Below are 23690 nucleotides of genomic sequence, written 5' to 3'. Positions count from 1 at the left end.
ATACATCATGTGAGGAAAGGCAAGGCAGGCAAGTTTTATTTATATAGCACATTATCGTACACAATGGTAATTCAAAGTGCTTTACATAAAAGAAGGTAAATATAATCCATGAAGAAAAATAATACACACAAATAAAACAAGCCATTTTAAAAACATAAAACAGCAATTTTGTTAAAACATTGGAAAGTGATTTAAAAATTGATTTATTTTAAAATGAGCTATTTCTAACCCAATCTCACACTTAAAATCACAATGTAACACCTTATTTTTCAAAGATTTAAAGTGCCTCTATATATGGATTTTTGTGAAAATTACCTTTCATGCAGTGTGTGGGGTTTGACACAGCACTAACGTGAAATAAAACACATCCTGCAAATTTTTAAATCTGATAGGGCACCGTATATAAAGTTATTGTCTCTCAAAAGAAAGTGTTTGATTCTGAATCATTGAAACTAGTTTGTTTTTAAAAACGAATCCCAAGTCGTTTCCTGTTGACGACAACATTAAACTTTAGCATATTGCCCGCCCACTTGTGTTGGTCTTTTTCGTGTTGGTACCCTTGACTGTATAAAATGTTGGTACCAAGAAAAATGTAAATTTCATTGTTTGCCACTAGGGTGCCACTTTTTGGAAGTGTGAAATAGCAGTTTCCCTGTTAATGCTCTTACACAAAGCAGCATCTTTTGCGCTCACAAACGCGTGCTTTATCAGGCATCACAAGCTCATGATTGAAATAAAAAAGATGCGACCAATCCACCAATCACTGCAGATTAGTTGTCTCGCAAATGAGGGGTTTGGAAAAATGAATCGTTGAGACGAATCGTTTGGGAGTTGTTTGAGCAATAAGGGGTGTAAAAATACAAATGGGTATTATAAGACAATGAAAGTGTTTTTTTGACCTAACATGCATGTCAACCAGTTGTTGGGGACTCCCAAAACCAAAATATTATGAACCTTTTATTACCCATAATAGGGGGCATTTTAAATAAACAACGACTGCTGGGTGTTTGGTTTACGAGAAATTCAGTTTGAGTCTTTCTACTTCAAAATTTCTGTGATTAATTTTTCAGTGTGTTACTTGCTGCTTCTTTTATAATTATTGGGAAATTTACTAAAAAACATTGTTTTCAGTGCACTTTTTTGGCTGTTGAAATCTGATTGATTTAGTAATATTAAATATTATTTTATTTAATATTTTATAAAATATATACACCCTAGTAAAAATAATATACTAAAATGTATTTAAAATACATTTAGTTTAATACTAAGTATACTTTAAATACATATTACATATTTACACTACGTTAAACTACCCTGTAAAGTCGTCTAAACTGGAACAACAATTTTGTGCTTTTTAATTGTGCAACTAAAGATATACTTAAGTATATTTGTTTGTGCTAAAGTGGAACTATTGCAAGTATACTTCAGGCATTGCATTTAAAGAGTTACATTTAAGACTTAATATTATGGCAGAGATCATACAATCCTCATTAATAGTGACATTAAAACTCGTTTTAGGCTTAATATTTAGAAATTTGCATTGTACACAAGTAGTACTGCAAATAAAGTATTATAATTTTTTTATATGATTAGTCTTGAGCGAACATGTCAGTAAATGTTAATAGATTTGAACCTATTCTTACTAATGAACATAAATGTTTTTTTATAAGAATAATATTACCCTTTTTTACTAGGGAAAATATGCAATAGTAAATATATTTTTAAATCTTTTGATTTTTATTTTTATTAAACCCTAGTCCAGAAATACAGTGGTGGCCAAAATAATTAGAACACATAGTATTTTCACCCGTTAAAAAATGGCCTGTTCATCCAACCACTTGGCATACAGGAGAGCCCATTCAAGAACCGTGTGCAATTCGGTTGGCTGTAACAATTGCTGCTTAAATCACAAAAATCTCCCTTCGCTGTTAAAACATCTTGTGTGTGAAATGCATGTCTATGTTTTGCAGTGTAATGTATGGCGTGCGCCTTTCCAGTATGGCGTATGTATGTGTGTGGTAGTACTGTATTGAACTGGAGGCCTTTTATCATTCCTGTGCAGGCTAACCTCCCCGTCTCTAAGCGAACGTTTGCTAACAGCCTATATATCGCTGAGCAGAACGAGAGAATGAATACAATGGTCACGAGAGATAGTCTGTTTAGCCTGAAGGACGATCCTACACACACACACACACATAGTCCGACAACACCACAAGTCAGGAACTAACACAGGTTATCTTGTTGTGTGCTATTGTGAGACCACAGGAGCTGGGTCCGGAAGGACCGTAGTGTGTGTGTATTGCGAGTTTTCTGAATGTTCCACTGAAGATCCTCAGCCACAGAATGTGTGTGTGTCTGTGTTTCTGAGAGAGAGAGAGAAAATCCATGGGTGTGGTCCTGATCTCAGAGACGTGTCTCTGGGGATACATCACATCTATCAAGTGGTTTATTTTCGTCTTTGTTTAGGATACAGCAACAAACTGTTATAGGGAATCTTGCCACTTGAACATCACTGGCGTTTTAACGGTGTGGCTTTCGTCGCGTCGCGTGGTGTGTGTGTGTGTTGTGTATTAATCACCCTTACTTAATGACAGCTCTCTGTAATGGAGAGAAGCGCCATTACACTGGGTCCACGTTTTAAGTTTATTACATGACATAAATTAATTGATCACATGGTTGTGTTGCACTTTTCTCTCTCTCAGGGTTAGACGAACTGTTTGCTGCAGTAATATGAGGCACGTTTGAGAGAGAGCAGATAACCGGATGAGCAGCTGCTTCACATCACCCATCAGGAGCTGGAAGAGCTTGGCGTGACCCGCAATCTACACCAGGAGCTCATTTCTGGAGGCTGTGGACTTACGCTGCGCACTCTCCTGGTGTGTGTGTGTGTGTGTGTAAAAGAGACTGGCTGTGATAATGATGTGTTTGTTGTTGTTTATTAATGACCATGGGGGACAGACCATTTTAATCAGGGGGGTCAACTCCGCTTAAGGACACTGAATGAATTAGCACCCAGCGGGATTCTCCCCCCCCGGGGAGCTCCCAACCAGTACACAAAAAGAGGAGGGAGTGTGTGGGAGGGAAGGAAGATTGCGTTTTTGGTTTTTGGATTTGGACTGCGGGAGGAATTCATGCATCATAGACGCCGAGTGTGAGAGAAAGAGAGAGAGAGGAGAAGAGAGAGAGAGAGAGATGACTTATTTTGAATTAGTTTATTTTTCATTTTCCTTTTCATATTATTATTTTTTATAATTTTTTATTTTAGTTCATTTTAATTTATACTGTAATTGTAATTTATTATATTACGATTTTAGTCCGTAATTTTAGTACTTTACTTAAACCACTTGAAAATTTTTGCCTTGTATATTTTCAATTTTATCTAAATGTAATATTTTTTAATCTTAATTTAAATGAATGAAAAACAAACTGTTTACAAACGACTTTTTAATACACTGATTTATACATTTTTAATAAAATAGTAAACAATAACACCACTTGACATTGAAATGCCTGTTTCTACAGACTGTTGATTTAAAGTAAATATATTATATATATAAATATAAAATTAATAAAGATACTATAACAAAAATGATACATTTGCAAAAATATACAATATAAACTTTAAAATGGTATACTTTTTAAAGATTTATTTTTGGCATTTTTTGCCTTTATTATGTATCAGGACAGATCAGAACTGAAAGTGAAGTGGTAGAGAGATAGGGGATGGGATCGGGAAAGGTCCTCAAGTCGGGATTCAAACTCAGGATGCCCGTAGTGCGCTGTGCTGTATTCAGTGTGCTGCCCACCAGGCTATAGAGTGGGGGAAATATTTATTTGATCCCCTGCTGATTTTGTAAGTTTGCCCACTTAGAAAGAAATGAAGGTCTTTAATTTTTATGGTAGGTTTATTTTAACAGATAGAGACAGAATATCAACCAAAAAATCCATAAAAAACACATTATATAAAGGTTAGAAACTGATTTGCATTTCAGTGAGTGAAATAAGTATTTGATCCCCTACCAACCAGCAAGAATTCTGGCTCCCACAGACTGGTTATGTGCCCATGTGGAACACAGATTAGTCCTGCCACTTTAAGAAGTTACTCCTAATGTCAGCTTGTTACGTGTATAAGACATCTGTCCACACAATCTGTATCTTCCATTCCAACCTCTCCCACCACCATGGGCAAGACCCATGATGTTAGAGATAAGATTGTAGATCTGCACAAGGCTTGAATGGGCTACAAAACCATTAGCAAGAAGCTTGGTGAGAAGGACACAACTGTTGGTGCGATTGTTCGGAAATGGAAAAAATACAAAACAACCACCAATCAGTCTCGGTCTGAAGCTCCGTGCAAGATCTTGCCTCATGTGGTAAGGATGATCATGATATTGCCTCACGAAAGGTGAGAAAGGAGGGATCAGCCCCCGAACTACACAGGAGGAGCTTGTTAATGATCTTAAGGCAGTTGGGACCACAGTCACCAAGCATAACATTGGTAACACACTATACTGAAATCCTGCAGCGCCTGCAAGGTCCCCCTGCTCAAGAAGGCACATGTACAGGCCCGTTTAAAGTTTGCCAAAGAACATCTAAATGATTCACAGAAGGCTTGGGAGGAAGTGCTGTGGTCAGATGAGTCCAAAATTGAGCTCTTTGGCATTAACTCGACTCGCCATGTTTGGAGGGAGATAAATGCTGACTATGATGCCAAGAACACCATCCCTACAGTCAAGCACAGAGGTGGAAACATAATGCTTTGGGGCTGTTTTTTTCTGCTAAGGGTACAGGATGACTTCACTGCATTGAGGGGCAAATGTGCTGTAAAATCTTGGACGAGAACCTCCTTCCCTCAGCCAGAACACTGTAGATAGGTCATGGATAATATCTTCAAGGATTACAATGACACAAAACATACCACCAAGGCAATAAAGAAGTGGCTCAAGAAGAAGCACATTAAGGTCATGGAGTGGTCTAGCCAGTCTCCAGACATCAATCCTATAGAAAATCTGTGGAGGGAGCTGAAACTTTGAGTTGCCAAACAACAGCCAAGAAACCTTAGAGTCCATGTAAAGTCAATTCTGAGAAATGTTTCTAAACACATTCTAATTGTTAGAAATGCATTGCGGAAACATTACAAAGCCTGTGAACTATGAAACACTTAAATGTGGAGTTAAACAGGTTTTCACAAATTTCATGTTCAGGATTTTTTGGGCTAAAAATATGACTCAATGATGAAACGGAGTCACTGAGCATGGCCCCTACCCAAACAGTTATAATACATGTGTTCGATTTGAAGCAGCACTGGCATATCGATAGGTGTGTGACATCAAAGTACAGAGCTATAGAGAGCAGACGGCTCCTCATGCTTTCGAATCGCCCTCGTGTCATACATTGATTGTTCTGCACAGCCCTTCTTCAGGTTGAACACACTTAATAACTACAGCGCAGTGGTTTGCCCGCTTAATCGCGAGTTTCTGCTGCTCGTTACTACCGCTTAGATGTTGCTAGCTAGCTATGCCTTCATCACGTAAATGCATAATACCTGGTTGCAATAATTTACAAAACAGCTCGGTCTCCTCATTTAACTAAGCTGCAGAGGAAGACAGTTGAGAGAGACTGCAGCTTTTCTGCGAGTGGGCGTGGTTTCAGGGCCACCAGCGGACACGCCCCTAGTGTTTGAGAGGAGAGAATACTGCATATTTTTTTCAAGAATTTGATAGCTTATTTTATTTCACTTGATGTTTTTTTTAAACATCCAAATTTGGATGGGTGGTAAAACTCAGAACACACATTTAATATTGACTTTACACGGACTTTAAGGATTTAGAGAGAATCTTTAAAGAGGAGTGGATCAAAATCCCTCCTGAGATGTGTGCAGACCAACTACAAAAAATGTCTTTCTGTGCTTGCCAACAAGGGTTTCTGCACCAAGTACCAAGTCATGTTTTGTTTGGGGGGTTCAAATACTTATTTCACTCACTGAAATGCAAATCAATTTCTAACCTTTATATAATGTTTTTTTTTTTGATTTTTTGGTTGGTATTCTGTCTCTATACGTCAAAATTAACCCTACCATAAAAATGAAAAACCCTTCATTTCTTTGTAAGTGGGCAAACTTACAAAACATCAGGGCAGGGGATCAAATAAATATTTATCGCCTACTGTACATTAGAGTCCCAGTCTGTCAACCACTTAGCTAAAATGAGGGGTTTGGCTTTAAAAGAAAAATAATATTTGAAAAAAAAGTGCATACCTCACAAAACCCAACAGAAATATTTTTAGCATCCCTGATATTACCCATGCAGTGACACAGACCATGTGAGGCACATCCAAATTCATTAAATGCATAAATTAAATTCAGCTTAAAAATTATACTTAATTTTTCAGCAGCAGGTCTACACAATAGAATAATAAAAATGCATTACAGAATTTCGCTGGAATATTTTTATTGGGTATCGTGAGGTTAACAGAATAAAAAAATTGGAAGTAAGTGGCAAACACACAACGGGTGCCCTCTGAAGCACCATCTCAAAGTATTTTTCTCCTCATAAATGTTGCATTGAACCTTCTTTAAAACAAGAGTCACCTGTCACCAGATCATTCCTAAATCCTCACAGGATTCTGCTGACCTTGCAGGGTGTTGTTCTTTTAAAAAACAAAAATCTTTTGCTATTTTTTTTTCTGACATACCTAGCTACCTTGAAAAACGTATTTTCAATTCTAAAGAAGCCTCGGAGAGCGCTTTAAGAAGGTGCCATGAACAACATAAAAAAAGATCTTACTGTTGAACCTATTTATATAAGGATCTATTTATAATAATTTTTGGAATGTTTAATGGGTGTCTTGCATATTAATATGCATTGTGGCTCTAATTTTATGCAGCGATTGTGGCACTTAGATAAGAGAACACAATCATGACTGTAGAAAAATGGACATGTCAGTGCTGCAGGTACCAACAAACACCCATATAAAGAAAAAAATCGAGAGTCGGAAAACCCCTCCTGTTGTTGGGTCCAGTTGATTAATACTATAAACAAACCCGAAAGAAATGTGAGAAAATCTTCTGTTTGCCACTAAAAGCTTTGAAACAGTCAGTTGTGAATCAGAATGGTCCAATTATTGAACCATTCAGCTGATCGATTCACAGAAATGATGGGTTTTGCAGTTCCATGGTCTCCAAGCAGCAGTTCTGAGAAAATGACATATATTCTGAGTAATGCCTTTGCCAGATATGAATGGAGACTTGATTGTGTGCCTTATTTCATTTCACAGTGTAGGCAGGTCTTTTATTTCTGAGTAACTTTGTTAGCGTGTAGTGATGACCCTCTGTACATGCTGTGAGAATGCAGCTTGATGGGTTTTTCTTCTGCTTACCACTTACACAGTGTCTCAATGATACAATCAGCCATAAGATTGATTTCTGGTGTACTAACCTGGACCATCTTCAACAAAACTGATATTGGAAATTTCTAGAGTGAAAAGAACATTTTAAAATAATAAATCTATCAGGCTTTGTCGAACACTACATACACTAAAGTTTGGGGTCTGTACGATTTTTTTAATGTTATGTAAGAATCTTTTTATGCTCACCAAGGCAAAATAGAGAAAAAAAAGAGTAATATTGTGAAATATTGTTACAATTTCAAATAACAGCTTTCTATTTAAATATATTTTGAAATCAATCTTTCATCAGCCATTACTCCAGTCTTCAGTGTCACATGATCCTTCAGAAATCATTCTGATATGCTGATTTGGTGTATTTAAGGAACATTTCTTATTATCACAGTACAGTTAACAGTTGTTGCTGCTTTAATATATTCTTTATTTTTTCAGCAATCTTTGATAAATAGAAAGTTCTGAAAAGCATTTATTTGAAATATAAATCTTTTGTAATAGCCTAATAATAAAGTCCTTTACTGTCACTTTTGCTCATGCTTGCTAAATAAAATAAAATAAAATCTCACAGACTTCAAACTTTTTAATGGTAGTATAAACACCTCAACCATTTGCTTTTCTCTCTTTGCAGAACTATGGTCTAGAGACCGAGAATTTGCGGACTTTGTCACACACAACTCAATGCATCCGCTAAGAATCTACAGAACTTTATCACGGGCCGCCGTCGCGGGGGCCATTATGACGGACGGGTGGGTCGCGGCGCCTTCCCAACGACTTCCTGACTTCAGTTGTTGACCTCATCGGAGCAGCTAAAAATCTACTAGCCTGGCTGGACAGTACTTAAAACAGATCTAAACACGGATCATGGGCAACCTCGCCTGGGCTGAACAGAAACAAACCTGAAAGTCATACAATATCATAATATTGAATCACACTCTATGGTACTGAATCAAAAGTGAGACAAACAGCCTGGATAAACTGCCCAAAATAACAGACGGAAAGCAAACTAATTTCATGTTTTGCTTGTATAATGGCAACTATCCAGAAACATAGCTTTTGAGTCCAAGCCTGGGTCAGGTCATGTTTTAAATGTGAAAAAAAGGGAAATGTAACACTTGTTGATTGGTATGGATAGTTGTTTGTGTTCATCTCTTCGTGTGTGTGTTTTGCTTTGTTTGCAGGTCTCCATTTGTCAGTGTTTCTGAGGTACTCAGTGCTGAAGAACAACATTGTTTCAGCTCTGTCTAGAGCTAACCACCATAGTACAGCAGGTGTGTGTGTGTGTGAGTGTTTTGGTATTCAACACACACAAACAGCACAGTCATTTATTATTATTTTAATGTACGTGTTTTCTCTTTTCCTCTCAGGATTGCAACAGTGTATGAAACTGAGAATAAGATTCTACATGTTGGTGAGTGTTTCTTAAGCCTTTTCCGGCACACACAAACTTGTACAGTCCCGATTAACTGTATTGAGAACATCTGATTTGGAATACCACAGGCAATTACTTTGACTTAGTAATGCAATAAGAATGAAAGCCATAAGGAAAACCAAAGGGAAAGTAATTTCTTTTTTTGTGTGTATTTGTCGATTTGTGAAAATGTCTAAATCCTGCTTTTCCAGCAACTTTCCATGAGCAACCACCTTTCTAGGTAAGAGAAAATATCCTTTTAGACGATAACATAGACCTTATTTTGGCCACTTTATAAAAGTTTTTACACAGTGAGGAACATCCTCTATCCCTACAGGCTGGTTATAAGACTTAATTTGATAATATAATCTTGCTATACAGTAGTTGTGAAGTCTTTTTACAAGTATAGTGAAGGAGCACACACTCACAAGTAAAACGTGATTGTGGAGTCACATGAATCTAGCATGCTCTGAAGCAAAAAGCTGTTATGTGTGTGTTTTAGCCTAAGGTTGGATATCTTGAATAATGCAGATTGTGAATTTCTTTCTCTCTCCCCTTCAGGATCACTGCCTGTAGAACAAAAGAGAGGGAGGGAGGAGAATAGATTGATTGAGACAAATAGAGAGAAAAAGATGAAAGAAAAATATAGCATGAATAAATCTGAATATAGCATATGACTTAATAACGTTGATTCATTATACATTATGGGTACATTTCATGACGCTGAATGGACTTTTCATGTGAATGGTTCATACTGTTGCAGTGTTGCCAGTGTTCACTGTTCCTTTTCAGTTCAACAGCTATAATTAGACTGAGAGATTTATTGTACAAAACCGCAAACATGGACTGCCAACACTGTCTGTCTTTTCTGTCTTTATCTCTCGTTCGCAGTGCAAGACTTTTTTTCTATCAGGTATCCTCTCTCGTGAGCACATTATTGTCATTGGCGTCCGATTCGTTGGTGTCACAGTCTGCCCACTTAGAGGTTGTCCATCTTACGAACGTAATGCCTATCGAGGGCCTGGTGAAGTAAAAAATCCCTTCTACTAATCAACAGAAATATTAGAATGCACATGCTGAGTTATACATTAAGAGACAACTATTTGTAGACAATGCTGCTGCCTTAAAGTGTACCTGTATTATTATGCATGTCATGCATTAATGTTGGAGACATAATCATGAAAGTAGCATAAATACCCAAGTACTACATCTGAATTCAAAATGATGAAAAATATGTGGTGCATAAATATATTTGTGGTACTTACACAATTTTTTATAGTTTTAAAAAAGCAAACACTGTAAATTGATTGAGTTAAGTTTGCAACTTATCTACTTATCTATGAGCTGTTTTGTACATTGTATCATCTAGAATTCTGAGTTTCACAATTGTAAATATGACTATTACATATTACTATTACAATATTTCTGAATACATGGGACTGTCTGTTTGTGTTAGACCAAATAGCGAGAATGAGAAAAGCTGTTTGAAAACAATCATTGTTGATTTGCAGTTCCATTTAGTGAACAGAAACATGATACACTTTAGCACCGTTTGAAAAATCTGTATAACTCTAGCTGTGATGCCACTATGATTGATTGATTTTATGATTTGACAAGAGGAGCTTCTTTCCTCTTTTTTTAGGCGAAGCAGAGTACATCAAGTCAACATATGACGGTCTTCATGTGATCACTGGGGACCACAGAGAATGTGAGTTCAGAGCTGGATTTATTCTTTACCTGACTCATAGTAAATTCCCCCAATCCAAAGCCTAAAATTATAAACAGCTGTATGCCTCACTTCCCACAAATTTTGGAGAATCCCTTTTGGAATGCAGGATGGTCATTTAAAACTCTGTCACCTTTTTTCAGGTTTGTCCTTACAGGTTTAAGAAAATTTAATCACACAACAGCGTATTTCAAAAAAAAAAAAAAAAGAAAAGAAACAGAACGAAGAGAGAGAGAAAGAAATAACAAATAAATAAAATCAATTATTCAGAGATGCTTTTGTTTATTAACATTTAATAAAACCATTCAAATTGACAATTTTTTAATAAAACCATTAAAAATGCATTAGAGAGGTTGAAAAGTGTTTCATAGGGCCTTATAAATTAAATTTTTGTTAAACTTTTAATAAATGTATGTTAAATTGTGTAAGTTTCATGATTTTAATTAATTAGACATGCTTTCTGATTAATTTAATTGAACCATTAAAACAGAGTCTAGAAAAATTTTAACAGAAAAAAATGAATTTGGGGAAAAAACAAACAAACAAACAAACAAAAACAGATTTCATAGGGCCCTATGTAAAGCACCATCTGAGTTCTTCAACACCTAGATTAAACCCATGTAAATTTTAAGATCCTCATTCTTTGTGATGCTGTGAGATAGGACTTCTTATCTGTAGAGAAACCAGCTCTGGTTTCCTTCAGAATTGTCAGTGCCCATTTCAGGCAGTGTTTGCTCTATAAAGCACCATGCTGTGCTGCAGCTCTTCTGTGGGGGACAGCAGAACCAGGTCATCCGCATAGAGCAGAGCACTTGATTTCAGAGCTGCTCTTGGAATGGTGGATTGTTCCAGTGCTGTTGTTAAAATCATTTATGCACGTGTTCAATTAGGTTGGACTCAAGCTACATGCCTTTTTTAGCTGCTGAAAAAAACAAGAAATCACCTGATTTCTAACTCTTTAAACGCACATTTACTGTTCAGCTAATGGTGATCTTCCTCATCAAGCTTAGAGAACGACACATCAGAGCAAACGCAAAATCATCTGGATAATATTCTGGACTGGTGTGGTGGCATGGTTTAGTGGTTAAACATTTGGGAAAAATTGTTCAAACCCCAAAAGGTTTGAAAATGTCTACTGTTGTACCCTTGAAAAAGACATTTCATCTAAGAATGCCCCAGGCAGACTGTCGCTGCAAGATTTGTACTGTAAGTCGATAATGCATAGAATCATCATCAGTAATGACTGCTTACTGTGTTTGAACAGATTATGAAAATAATCTTTTGAAATACACGTTTGGCTATTTACATATACAGGCAGAACAAATGAGTAGAGCTGTGTTTCCCCAAAAGCATTGTATGCCCTTTGTTTTGATTCTAGAAACCACTGGCACTAATTGCGCATCTAACGATCTTCTCAGGCTTACAATCTTTTGGGAAATGCAGCCCGGATGAGTGAGATTTTGATTAAAAGACCCTCAAAACATTCTTTATAGGGAAGGGTCAACATTTAGCGGAGACATGTAATGATGCAATACACAGAAAACACCCTGGTGTCCAATTTATTTTCTATAATGAGCAGGGTTATTAATCTCTCTCTCTCTCTCTTGGCAGTCTCCTGCAGATCATTGTAAGAAGATCCACGCCGGTGACGAGGTCCTTCAGGTCAATCACCAAAAACTGTGGTTGTGTATCATTGCGTGGTTGACATCTGTTTTGACCTTGCATCAGAGCATATGTGCAGTAATGTATGCGCAGGTATGATTGATTATCAGTTGATGCTCAAAAGGGTTTTCAGGATGGATCTCATTAAACCTATCATGAACATTTCCTTTATAATGAAATTATTCCTTCATTAAGGAAATCATTAAGATTTCTACAGAGACCCCGTGGGACAAAAATATATTTATTTGTGGCCACAAGTTAAGAATTTATTATGGATTAGAATTAATTCCCTCAATTTAGTCAAATTGTGTCCAGGAATTAAGAAATTTTTTTTCCACAACTTATTAATTGGTTTTCTCGTTTTTGTCCAAATGTGGCCATTTGTTCAATAAATTACTACAATGCGACCAGGATCAATGAAAAAGCTGAAATGAATTAATAAACTGGGGAAACTAATTCTTAATCTGTCACGTACAGGGCTTCAATCAATAATGTAAACCCCAGACACCATTACTTGGTACTCCAAATTTAAATGTTATATTCTAAACCTTTTTTTGCTAATTATTAATATCTTTCACACTACTAACCCCAGTGGAAAAAAATATATACTAAAATGACAAATACCGTTTGAAATTTGAATATGTTTATTTGTTGCTAATTACACTACAACAATACATTTACATATTTATGTGCTTAATAAAACTACCTTGTAATTGTAACTTTTGATAAACTAAACTGGTATACGTACTTAATCTGCTAAACTGGAACATCTAATTTTGTGCTTAATGCGCTTTAATTATGCGGGAGTAGTGTTGAAGTCCTACTAAAGTATATTTGTTTGCACTAAAGTGGAACTATTGCAAGTATACTTCAGCTACACTTGAAATATTTTGCATTTTAAAGACTGATATTATACAGGGGGTGATCACGCCAATCCTTATTAATAGTAATATTAAAACACATTTTAAAACACATATTAAGAAATGTGCATTGTGCAGAAAATAAATACTCCAAATAAAGTGTAATTATAGTTTTATATCAGTAAGGTCTTACATGATATGTCAATAAATATGGATTTGAAGTATACTTAGTATATGAACTAAATGTATTTAAATAAATGATGGCATATTTTTTTTTTACTAGGGTAGTTTAAACATTATTTATTAGTTTTTATTTGTAAATCATTTCTATCTTTCAGGTGGGCTGGCAGTTGAAGAATTTGGTCAACTGTCTCCGTGAGGATCCGGGTGGAGTCATCCTCACACTGCAGAAGAGGCCACAGAACACTCTGGGCTCCACCCCTGCACTGCTGAAGAACGCCCGCTGGAAACCACTCGCCCTGCAGGTGTGTGTGTCAGGATAGTTCAATGTGTTGTTCAAGTGTATCTATTTAATATGTAGTTGTGTGCGTATGAGTGCATCTCAGAGCAGTGAATGAGTTCCGTACGGCTTGTTGCCATGGCAGCCAGAGTTCCGTGGGTTCTCTGGGATACAAGTATCAGACAGATGCAGTTAAAGCTTGCACATGTGTCCCTCTCCCTCACAGTCACGACACAGCAGAGCGGAATGGACCTTCACTCATGAATGAATCCACATTGGTGGGTTTAAAGGACATAATGCTTATTGACATAATTACACATCAACTTACGGTGAAAGAGGATTTTAAATCCTTCCTGAATGAATAAATAAACAATTAAAGAGAAGATATATTGTACAATTGTGAATTACTGAATGGAGATGGCTAGGAGTGGGCAATATGGTCCAAATTCATATATCACGGTATGAGTAATTTATATTTCACGGTAAGGATTACATATCACAATATAGTTATTTCTTGTCAACAGTGTCAATATCACAAATATCACAAAAAACTAATACTAGCCTAAATAATAATAATAAAAAAAAAACTTAAGCTCACTGAAGACAAGTAAACAGTCAGAGATTAAACACAAATCTGAAACTAATAACAAGCAATAGGACAAAAAAAATACTACATTGTATAAAGTAATCAAATGAATAAAAACACCCATACATATTCTTCACCGTGTAAAAAAAATATATTTCCTTTTATTAAACTGATTTAGCTCAAGAGCTGTGAGAGATTTTCTCTCATTTGTTGTCTGATTAGCGTGAATGACAGACAGCATGAACATTAGACTGCTGTCACTTTAAGAGCTGCCCCGATCCAATATACTGTTACACGTTTTCTTTCTCAGCTGTTTGCTTTCACTTAAGACCTGAATTACTGTTTAAGATGTTCAATGCTCCCACGCTCTAGGAAGCATTATACAAAAATCTGTTCTAAGCCACTAAACGCATATAAAGAAACAAAAACAACACAACCTATGATCATAAACCAAACGCTCAAAAACACATGATTAGTTCTCCAAAACTCCAGATTTTATTTCAAAAACTCAAAATCATTTGATTTTAAAACGCAATGCTTAAAAATGCTTGCAAACGACAAGTTTTCGCGACCACGTAGCACAGCAACATCATGTGAGCTTGTTACAGTGATAAAGACAGTCAAAAAATCTCTAGACGGTTGACAGATTTCTACAGATTAATCATACCAGCCGGTATATCGCTCACCTCTAGAGATGGCACTATAAATGAACAACTGGATAAAATGACTAAAGAATAAAAGGACATATTTGTACTGAAATATTTATGTGCAATTAAACAATGCCCACTGATAACTGCTAATGATAAATCCATCAGAGTATTTAATGTACATGATTCTCCTGTCTCTTGTTCTTGGGTACTGCTTGCTACTGCTTGTTGCTATGCTTTTCCTCATTTCTAACTGACTGATGCAGCGCTCATGGTTGCTAAGGGCAACACTATCATCACACTCTTGGTCCTTTATTAGTCAAAAGGTCTTTTGTAGACGTGGTGTGTGTGTGACTGATCTCTGTCCTGCCTTCTAGTGAAAACTAACTGCACCAGACTAACATACTGTACAACTATATTTGAAAAAAAAAAAAAAAAGTTTTTTTACTTGTCTGGTATTTGTATGGTCTAATAGCTGATTTTCTTCTAATTCTTTTCTATTGCATTAATATAACATCAACAAAGTGTCATTAGCTTCATACTGAGGCTATTTTGTGCATGTTTTTGATTGACAGCCACTGTCCACCAGTCCTTGCAGTGGTTCTCCCACCCCACCCAGCACGCTTTGGGTCAGTGGGCCTGTCACCTGGAGTGGACACACCTGGGGGGACATGATGTTTTTTATTCTTTTCCCCTGTCTACGGACACAGGTATTCACATATGAAATATAAGATGTATGCAAAACTGTTTAATTTAGCATGTCGGTGTAATTCCCCTTTTTTTCTTTCGTTGGCTCTTGTTCTCACTCATTTAGAGAGGATGATCTGGATCGGGGGTGGGTTTGGTGTGTTTGGCTCGGATTCCCCGGGGTATTATGTAGAACAGGAAGTACTGGGGGGTCAGTACTTCCCCCTCCTGGAAGAGGATTCTGGGAGAAATACCGGACTGCGACGCAGAGACCGGACTCCAACTCACAGTAAGACGATGCAATTGAAAATTACAAATATGCAAAAAGATGAATGAACAAATAAAATTAACATAATATTTAAATGTAAACAGATTTTTAACATGAATTATGGTTAATTTAAACCTTAATTTAAATTAAGTTATTTGTATGTATTATTATTGATGTCCTCAAGTTATATTTTTTTATTAAGAAAATGAGCTTTAATTTTAGGACCCAATAGAGGAATTTTTTTTTTTTTTTTTGCATTGTAGCATTATTTTCAAAATGAAGCAGAGGAACCCTAGCTTTCTTACTGCAAATTTCCATTTATTTAATCAGGAATAATACATATAAAGAAAGTGGTGCACAGGTGAGCATGCATGACCAAAATAAAAATTGTGCTGGGTAGTGTGGGATATAAGTTCACCCCCAGACCGCTCATTTGGTGTACCAACATGGGTGAACAGCTGTCAATGCACTAATTTGACTAACTGTATACCTGCATAAGATTTCCATTCAAAATATTAAAGCACAAATTCTAGGCTATTGCACTGCCGGTTTCAGAGCAAAAATGGAAAAACCCTGTGACATTTTTTCATTCACTGACGCGCTTTACTCGGCCACATATACATTACTTACAAGCAAGCCACCAAAAATAATAAACAGCTTTTCCTGATTTAAGTTAGAAGAATGTATATAAAAATGAAAAAAAAAAAATATATATATATAGATTAAAAATATTAGGATTGTATTTGTTATATATCGTTATATATATAATAGTATATAGACAATCAATTAATGCTCATTTTACATTTAAAATAATTATTGTGTCTGTACAGGATGATTTGAGTGCTTATGTTTCAGTTTGAATTTAAACGAGTTTTCGTTCTTGGACCTGTCATCTGTCCTAATTCATATACATACGGTACTCTCTCAATTCAGAACAAACATACTTGGTACATACATACTGCTATAAACCTACATAACTGAATACTGCATGTCTCTTTTTTTTTAGGTGACAATAGCATACTATGGAACTGCGCAACTTGTTTTATATATTATTAAATAAAACTGTTGTATTTGCTTATGCGAATTTACATAATGTACATCTTCCACAATCATGTTCTGGGATGGCCATTTTTTTTATACGCCGGACATTAGGACCAATTGCATTACAGGAGATTAAGTTCCACTCGAAGAGGCTCCGGCTTTAAACTGCCAAGCTCAGCCATTTAGTAAATTGGATGTTGCACGTACTACAATGCACTATAATACACACAGCAAGATAATTAGATGATATATGCCTCTGAAATACATCCAGTGACATACACACTATTGTCTACACCTTAAAAAGCAGTGCCTAAACACCACTCTCCTCTGCTGTTAGGTGTGATATCCGGCAGGTTTCAAGGTGACAAACACTGAATGGCTAGGCATATGAGAGTCCTCAGAATCTGGAGGTTACAAAAAGAGGAGCAGAGGTGCGGATTTTTTAATTTGGTGGCCCATTTCACCAACCAATACTATACTTGTTTACACTCCCCTGGCACCCAACTTGTACTTTAATTAAACCTGAGTGCCTTCTGGTTTTTATTGTAGAACTTTTCTGAACCAAAACACCCATTGCCAAACACTGAGTTGGTGGTCCACTTAAAATTGGCTATTAACCAGTTCTGTCTTTTAAAAAAATGGACAGATGGTTGGCCTCTGTGACGGATTTTAGGGCAGAGCTCAAGTGTCAGTATAAATGTTCCATCTCTAACGCTTCCCGTATCACTAATAAAAAGAGGGTGTTAAGCCCACACTCATATTTTTCTTAGAATGTCAGGAAGTGCCCATAGCAATTTTTTTTTTCAGAGATCTGTGATATATAAAAATCAAATATTACATTATACCAAAACATGTTTTTTCTTAATATCTGAATGTCTGTGTTAATGTTCGTTATTTAAATTTAACTACTAAGGTAGGAGCTGCTTCTTGGTAAAGCACACAATCAAGTTTTTTTAGCATTCACGTGGCATTTCTTAGTTGCATATATCCATGGCATTGCAGTGTAGGCTTGATTTCCATAAGTATATATGAAGAATGTAAATGTCCACAAAACTATAGAACTGACTTTTTCAGAGCATGAAAACAGAGAACAAACGCGCTGTACAGCTGGTGACTTTTTTTGGTAGTGAACTTTGCAGCCAAAAAGCAGGAAATACTGTTTACGCAGTCTTGTTCTGTGAAAGTTGAGAGTAGCAAAGTTGGTACGACAGACTTCTTTGAAGAAGCCATCTGAGCTTCAGAAAGCAGGAGCGAAATGTATACATCCATTACCGCTAGCATTGGTTGTTCAGTACAGCCGTACATTTTTTTCTGAATATATTTTAGAATTTTCTTGTCCCTCCCAAAAGCAACCCAAAAGAACAACACTGAAACATTATACTAGTTGATGTAATGTTAGAATATCAACAATAAAAAGAAAAGACCTTAACACATAAAAGTTAAGGTATGAAAAAGTTATATTTAATTTTAGTAGCTTTCAGCTGATATTTTTTGATCTTTACCAACTCCTCTTAAATGTGATGAGTGTTTAATCTAATTTAACTTAAAAAGATTCAGGAAAAAAAATGACAGTAACCAACTATAACTTTTTGGTTTTTGGGGGGGTTGTGAAAGGTGACATGTAACCATGTCAAAATGACTAATTTATTACTTTCCCTGTTTTCTTTTTTTTGGAAACACAATTTTAAGAATAGAACAGAGATTGCGTAGGTGACATTAGCACAGATGTTAAATAGAAAGCAAACCCTCCCATGAGGGGAAATAAAACCTCTAAAACCTCACACACCCACACATACACAGGAAGGTGTAAGAGTAGGGCTTCGTGCCGAGGCAGCTGGAGTCATGGAAAGTTGAATATTTTGCAGTAAACGCTTTTGTTCCATTCTAATGTTTTAGGCTCCGAATGTGACTCACTTCAGCTTGGTTTCTCTGTCTTTGCCCAATCAGATTTCGGATGTCCTCCCTCTTGCGGTTCCTCAGTGATTGATAGGATTTTGTTGATCCAGGAAGAGGGCAGAGTTTGTCCCAGCGTGACACACAAGCAGGAGATCCAGGAAGAAAGCCGAAATTCCCAGCAGTCCCAGTTTTCCCCTGAGTTAGTCCCTCTCTATGCTTGCCCCTCCCGTGCGTCTGGACACAGGTCCCCCTGAGGGGCTGCCCTTCCCCGTGCCCGACTCTAATACGATGCCACACTACCATGTAAGTGAAATGTCGAATCTGATCTGAGCTGTGACTTTTCTCACGCAATTGCAATTGCTTGATGTCAGTCAACAATCGATTTGGTCTTCAAATATTAGTTGTTTTTAACTTCGAGGCATATCAAACTTCTGACATTTATATTTGTTTAATAAAAAATTAAAAAATTGCCTCATCTCTAGTGACATACTAGTCAAATTATTGATCCCATAATTTGATCACGTGACTGTACACACGACACATCTTTGAACAGTGGGGTTTTTTTTCATAACACTGAACAGGAAATTCAAATCAGTCTTCCTCTCTGTCTCTTGTTCCTCTGTCATTCTGCTTTTTGCCCCAGAGAGGTCTGCAGACACACTTCGAGCAGATGCTGATAGTAGTAAGTAATCTGACATACCTTCCTTAAATGATCATATTTGTTTGTATTATTGAATTATTATCCTCTGGGGTTGACTTTGTTAACACAAAGAGTAAAGGTTATGGCAAAAAATTTCTTTTTTTTGGCTGTTATTTTCAGCTTTGTCCTCAATAATTCTTTGTAAACCGCTCCCTTGACGAGAAAAAAATCAGTGCTTAACACATGAGCTGTGGGTTGACTGTTGGGTCTAATATCGATTTGAACTGGTCCATGCTGTAATATGTGGCCTCTTTGCATAGCCTGCATTACATTGTGACAGATTGACGATAATATAGCATAATCTACCCTGGCCATGTGTCACTCAAATGGGTTTAAATCGAACTGAATAACCTTCAGCCTCTGATTCTCATCGCTGAGCTAATTCAGAAAGGTTTTTTCAGGGCAGCAAGTGCTACACATGGCCAGATGTCTAGAAGTAGATTTCCCCCTATTTTTATTCTTATCATTAGAGTGGGTGGTGTTATGATTACCCAGTATCAATTCTGTTTCCTCCTTATTACCTGACTGTCACTGAAATAGCCAGGGTTCTGAACATAGAGTTGATGTCATTGATGTATAAATGTGGCCGGTTTTATGGTAATTAATTTTTTTTTTACATCATAAATCAAGTTTTGAGTTCTTAAATTGACAGCATGTCATCTTAGTGCAACAAAATATGAAGGAGAGGTGCTGCACACTTTTGTTTGAGCATACAACAGTCACCACAGTGAGGATCTTAATGAACCGCCATTTATTTAAAAATGAGCAACAGAAATTCCTTGGCTGCAGTTTCAAGAAGGTTTTTGTTTGCTTTGTGACTGAAGCTGTAAGTGCGAACATGGAATGATCTCTGTTTCTCTGCCGTTACGATGCATAAAGAGAATTAGATTAAAGAGTATAGTCCTTACTAGTGTGTGTGTGTGTGTGTGTGTGTGTGTGTGTGTGTGTGTGTGCCCGTGTGTGTGTGTGAGAGAGGAGGGTGTGTATGTTTGAGGGTGCTGTGCTAGGGTGGTTTCAGTTAGAATAAGTTATGAAGTTAACCTCAAACCCCAGCATCCTGTCCACTACCTGTGCCTTTGTTTGAGTTAAATAGGTGAGAAAGAAATTTTTTATTTTATTCTTGCTGCAGGTGGAATCATAAATTACACTGCTATGCTCAGGCAGTTCTAATAATCACATAATTAAAACGCCATTGAAAACAGAACTCTCTTCTTGTCTCTTGACTGTCTCGTTGTCTTTGTCCTGTTGTCCCTCTCTACAGATATGCCAGTTCAGGACTGGACCGACAAGCAGGTGCATCAATGAGGAAGGTAAACCACAAGCGCATTACAGCATCAGTAGTGTTAATGCGAATACATATTGTTGGAAACAAGAGGTACAGATACAATTTTCAGAAGTTTAAATTTTTTAATTGATTGATTAGAGAATTTTTATTTGCAATATGGCAGCAAAAAAGAGCTGTGGTAGTTAGAAAATTAGTTGATGAACACCAGGTTTTTTATTATATTATTCAGGATTGGACTTTAAGACAAAAAGTACATTTATCAATATAAGATATGAACAACAAATGCTTTAGATTCTTAATTGATTAAAACAAATGCTTTAGTTTAATATTAATCACACTATCTGTCTAACTATATTGTTAATTATATAAATACTTTTTTTGTTTTTAAGATTAGATCATGCTCAGAGACACTGCAGTAATGAGGATGTATGCTTCTTATTATTATTAAATTCAAAATTAATATTTTGTAGACTTTGTAGGGATGTAACGATTCACTCACGATTCAATTCACGATTTTGATTTCACAAATCCATTTTCTCATTATTTCTTTTTAACAAAATGAGATTGAAGACATTATACAGTAAATGAAAATGTGTCATTTTATTAGGCTAATGCTGCACGTTTCTTTGTGAAATTTAAATATAACAGAACTAAATTGAAATTTTAAAACAAACCCCAAATCAAACAAGTATGTTACACAAATAAAATAAATCTCTTAGTATGAACAAGGCTTTGTCTGTGCTCTTTCCATTTGAGATTAGAGGCAAGTAGGCAACCACTGGATTTCAATCATGATCCAAACAAAGATATAGCATGCATGCTGCATGACTAGTTTCTAATCTAAATTAGACTGTATAATTTAGAAATTTTAAGCAAAAACAGAATGGTCTGACTTTAGTTTTGTGAAACTATATCACATAAAACATATCTGAACAAAACAGCAAACGAGCTGAATGAGACGCAGACTCACTCTCTGACAGCAGGTGGCGCTTATGAACAGCAATGATACAGTGTTTCCTTGGTTACCGCTGTAAACAAAGCAGTGCTGTGTTTATGAACACTACTTTAATATGCATTGTTTAGAGGCAAGATGAAAAAATAAATACCACATAAACTTTTCTAAACACAGTCAGTTCCCCTCAGAGATACAATTATATTAAACTCCTACTCCAAATGTTTTGCGATTTATATGGCATCTCAACCGATTTGAATCATTACATATTTGAATCGATTTTTGACCAGCTCGCGGTTAATCGTTACATCCCTATTAATTTGTAATATATGTAAGGAGGAACATGTATACTGTATGTCTGTTATAGAAATCCTCAAGGTTTTGGTTTATGAGAATGACACAAGCAATTCTTTGTTTCTTATGCATCCTTCTTCTCCTCTCTCTAGTCTGTACATTATGCCTCTCTGAGGATCAAGTCCAGGAAAAAAAAGCAAAGGTACAATGAGATGAGATGCATACAAGCTCCTGCGTTTACTTTGAGCGCATGGGTTGTGTGTTTTGTTACACTGTGCTGTGTTTGTCAAGAAGAATATTATCACAATGTTATTCGGGGCCATTTAATATGCTGTGTGTGTGTAGGTTCCCTCAGTAGTGCCAGCAGGAGGCGTATTGCCTGCAAAGATCTGGGTCATGGTGACTGTGAAGGCTGGCTATGGAAAAAGAAGGATGCCACCGGCTACTTCACACAGAAATGGAAGAAGTACTGGTTCGTTCTCAAAGACTCCAACCTGTACTGGTACACCAATCAGAACGTAAGTAAACAAACACAATTCCCTTCTCTTGGGTTGTGTGTAGGATGTATGGAAGTGTATAGAATTCAATCTTTTATCCATTTCCACTTGAACTATTTCTGGGATCTAAAATAGCTTTACAGTTCCACATCCAGCCAGTCAATCTCTACTATTATCACTAATTACACAACTGTCAACACTTTCATTACCTGCTGCCTACATTGATGGCCTGGTAACAGGCTCACACCTGGGAGTGACGTTTAGTTTTCTAGTTTTTGCATATTAAAGTTTGCATCACATCTCTCAGTTTTAGAGAAAATCTGTGCATTTATACTGTCATGTAACTGCCGTAGTTATGATGCCGAAATGATTTCTCTTGTTCTTTATTTCTTTGCTCAGGATGAGAAAGCAGAGGGCTTCATCTGTCTGCCAGAGTTTCGGATAGACAGAGCAATTGAGTGCAGGAGGAAACAGTGAGTGTTAGAGGACAACAATAATCACTCTTTCTCTCTATTGTGTTTGGTTTGCTGGTTTTTGGGGTGGGTCTGTGTTTGAAACCCATCGCCTAGCGGAAATTGTGTCACTGCAGAACTGCTGATCTTTCTTTTACAAACACACACACACACACACACACACACACACACACACACACACACACACACACACACACACACGTAAACTAGGTATTTGTGTGTGAATGTCTCTTTTTCTTTGTCTTTTTTTCAGTGCCTTCAAAGCATGTCATCCCAAAATTAAGAGTTTCTTTTTTGCTACAGATCATTTAGAGGAGATGAACCGGTAAGTGGTTTCAGAGCCCGTTCAGACATCAGCTCCCCACTCTGTTATTTCCTCTCACGTCTGTGTTTCCTGTGTCAGGTGGATGAACCGTTTAGGCTTGGCTGCGATTGGCTACACGCCTGATGATCCGGTACCACGTCCTGATGAAGGTGAGATCACATCCTGTGATGAAATCATGAGCCCATAGTGCTGTGATCTCACTGACTCTAGTTTTTCACCATTTCATTGTTCTGTAATGTTCTGTAAAAACCTAATCTGACTATTATAAACTATAATGTCATGTATATGTGATTCTTTTTTTTTTTTTTTAGATTACTGGAGTGAGAGTGACCAGGATGAGGCTGATGGCTCTATGACACTCAAACAGGAAGCCACTTACCACCACAACCCCTCTGTGAGTCTAAACTCACATCTAAGTACACATTGCATACATTCAGCCCAAAACACATTTTCATTTTCTTTAACAGAAACTATTTCTATTTCTACCGTCACACTTAGGGCTGTGACAGTATGGGAGTTTTT

At 36.6% G+C, this 23690-nt stretch overlaps 1 pseudogene; it reads left to right on the top strand.

Moving 5' to 3' along the window:
• The window catches only part of LOC122134408, a 29007-nt pseudogene that overhangs the window by 425 nt on the left and 4892 nt on the right, over positions 1-23690 (top strand).

This window comes from Cyprinus carpio, chromosome B5 (assembly GCF_018340385.1).
Source record: "Cyprinus carpio isolate SPL01 chromosome B5, ASM1834038v1, whole genome shotgun sequence".
NCBI classification, from domain to species: domain Eukaryota; kingdom Metazoa; phylum Chordata; class Actinopteri; order Cypriniformes; family Cyprinidae; genus Cyprinus; species Cyprinus carpio.
This window is presented reverse-complemented; position numbering and strand designations above follow the sequence as displayed.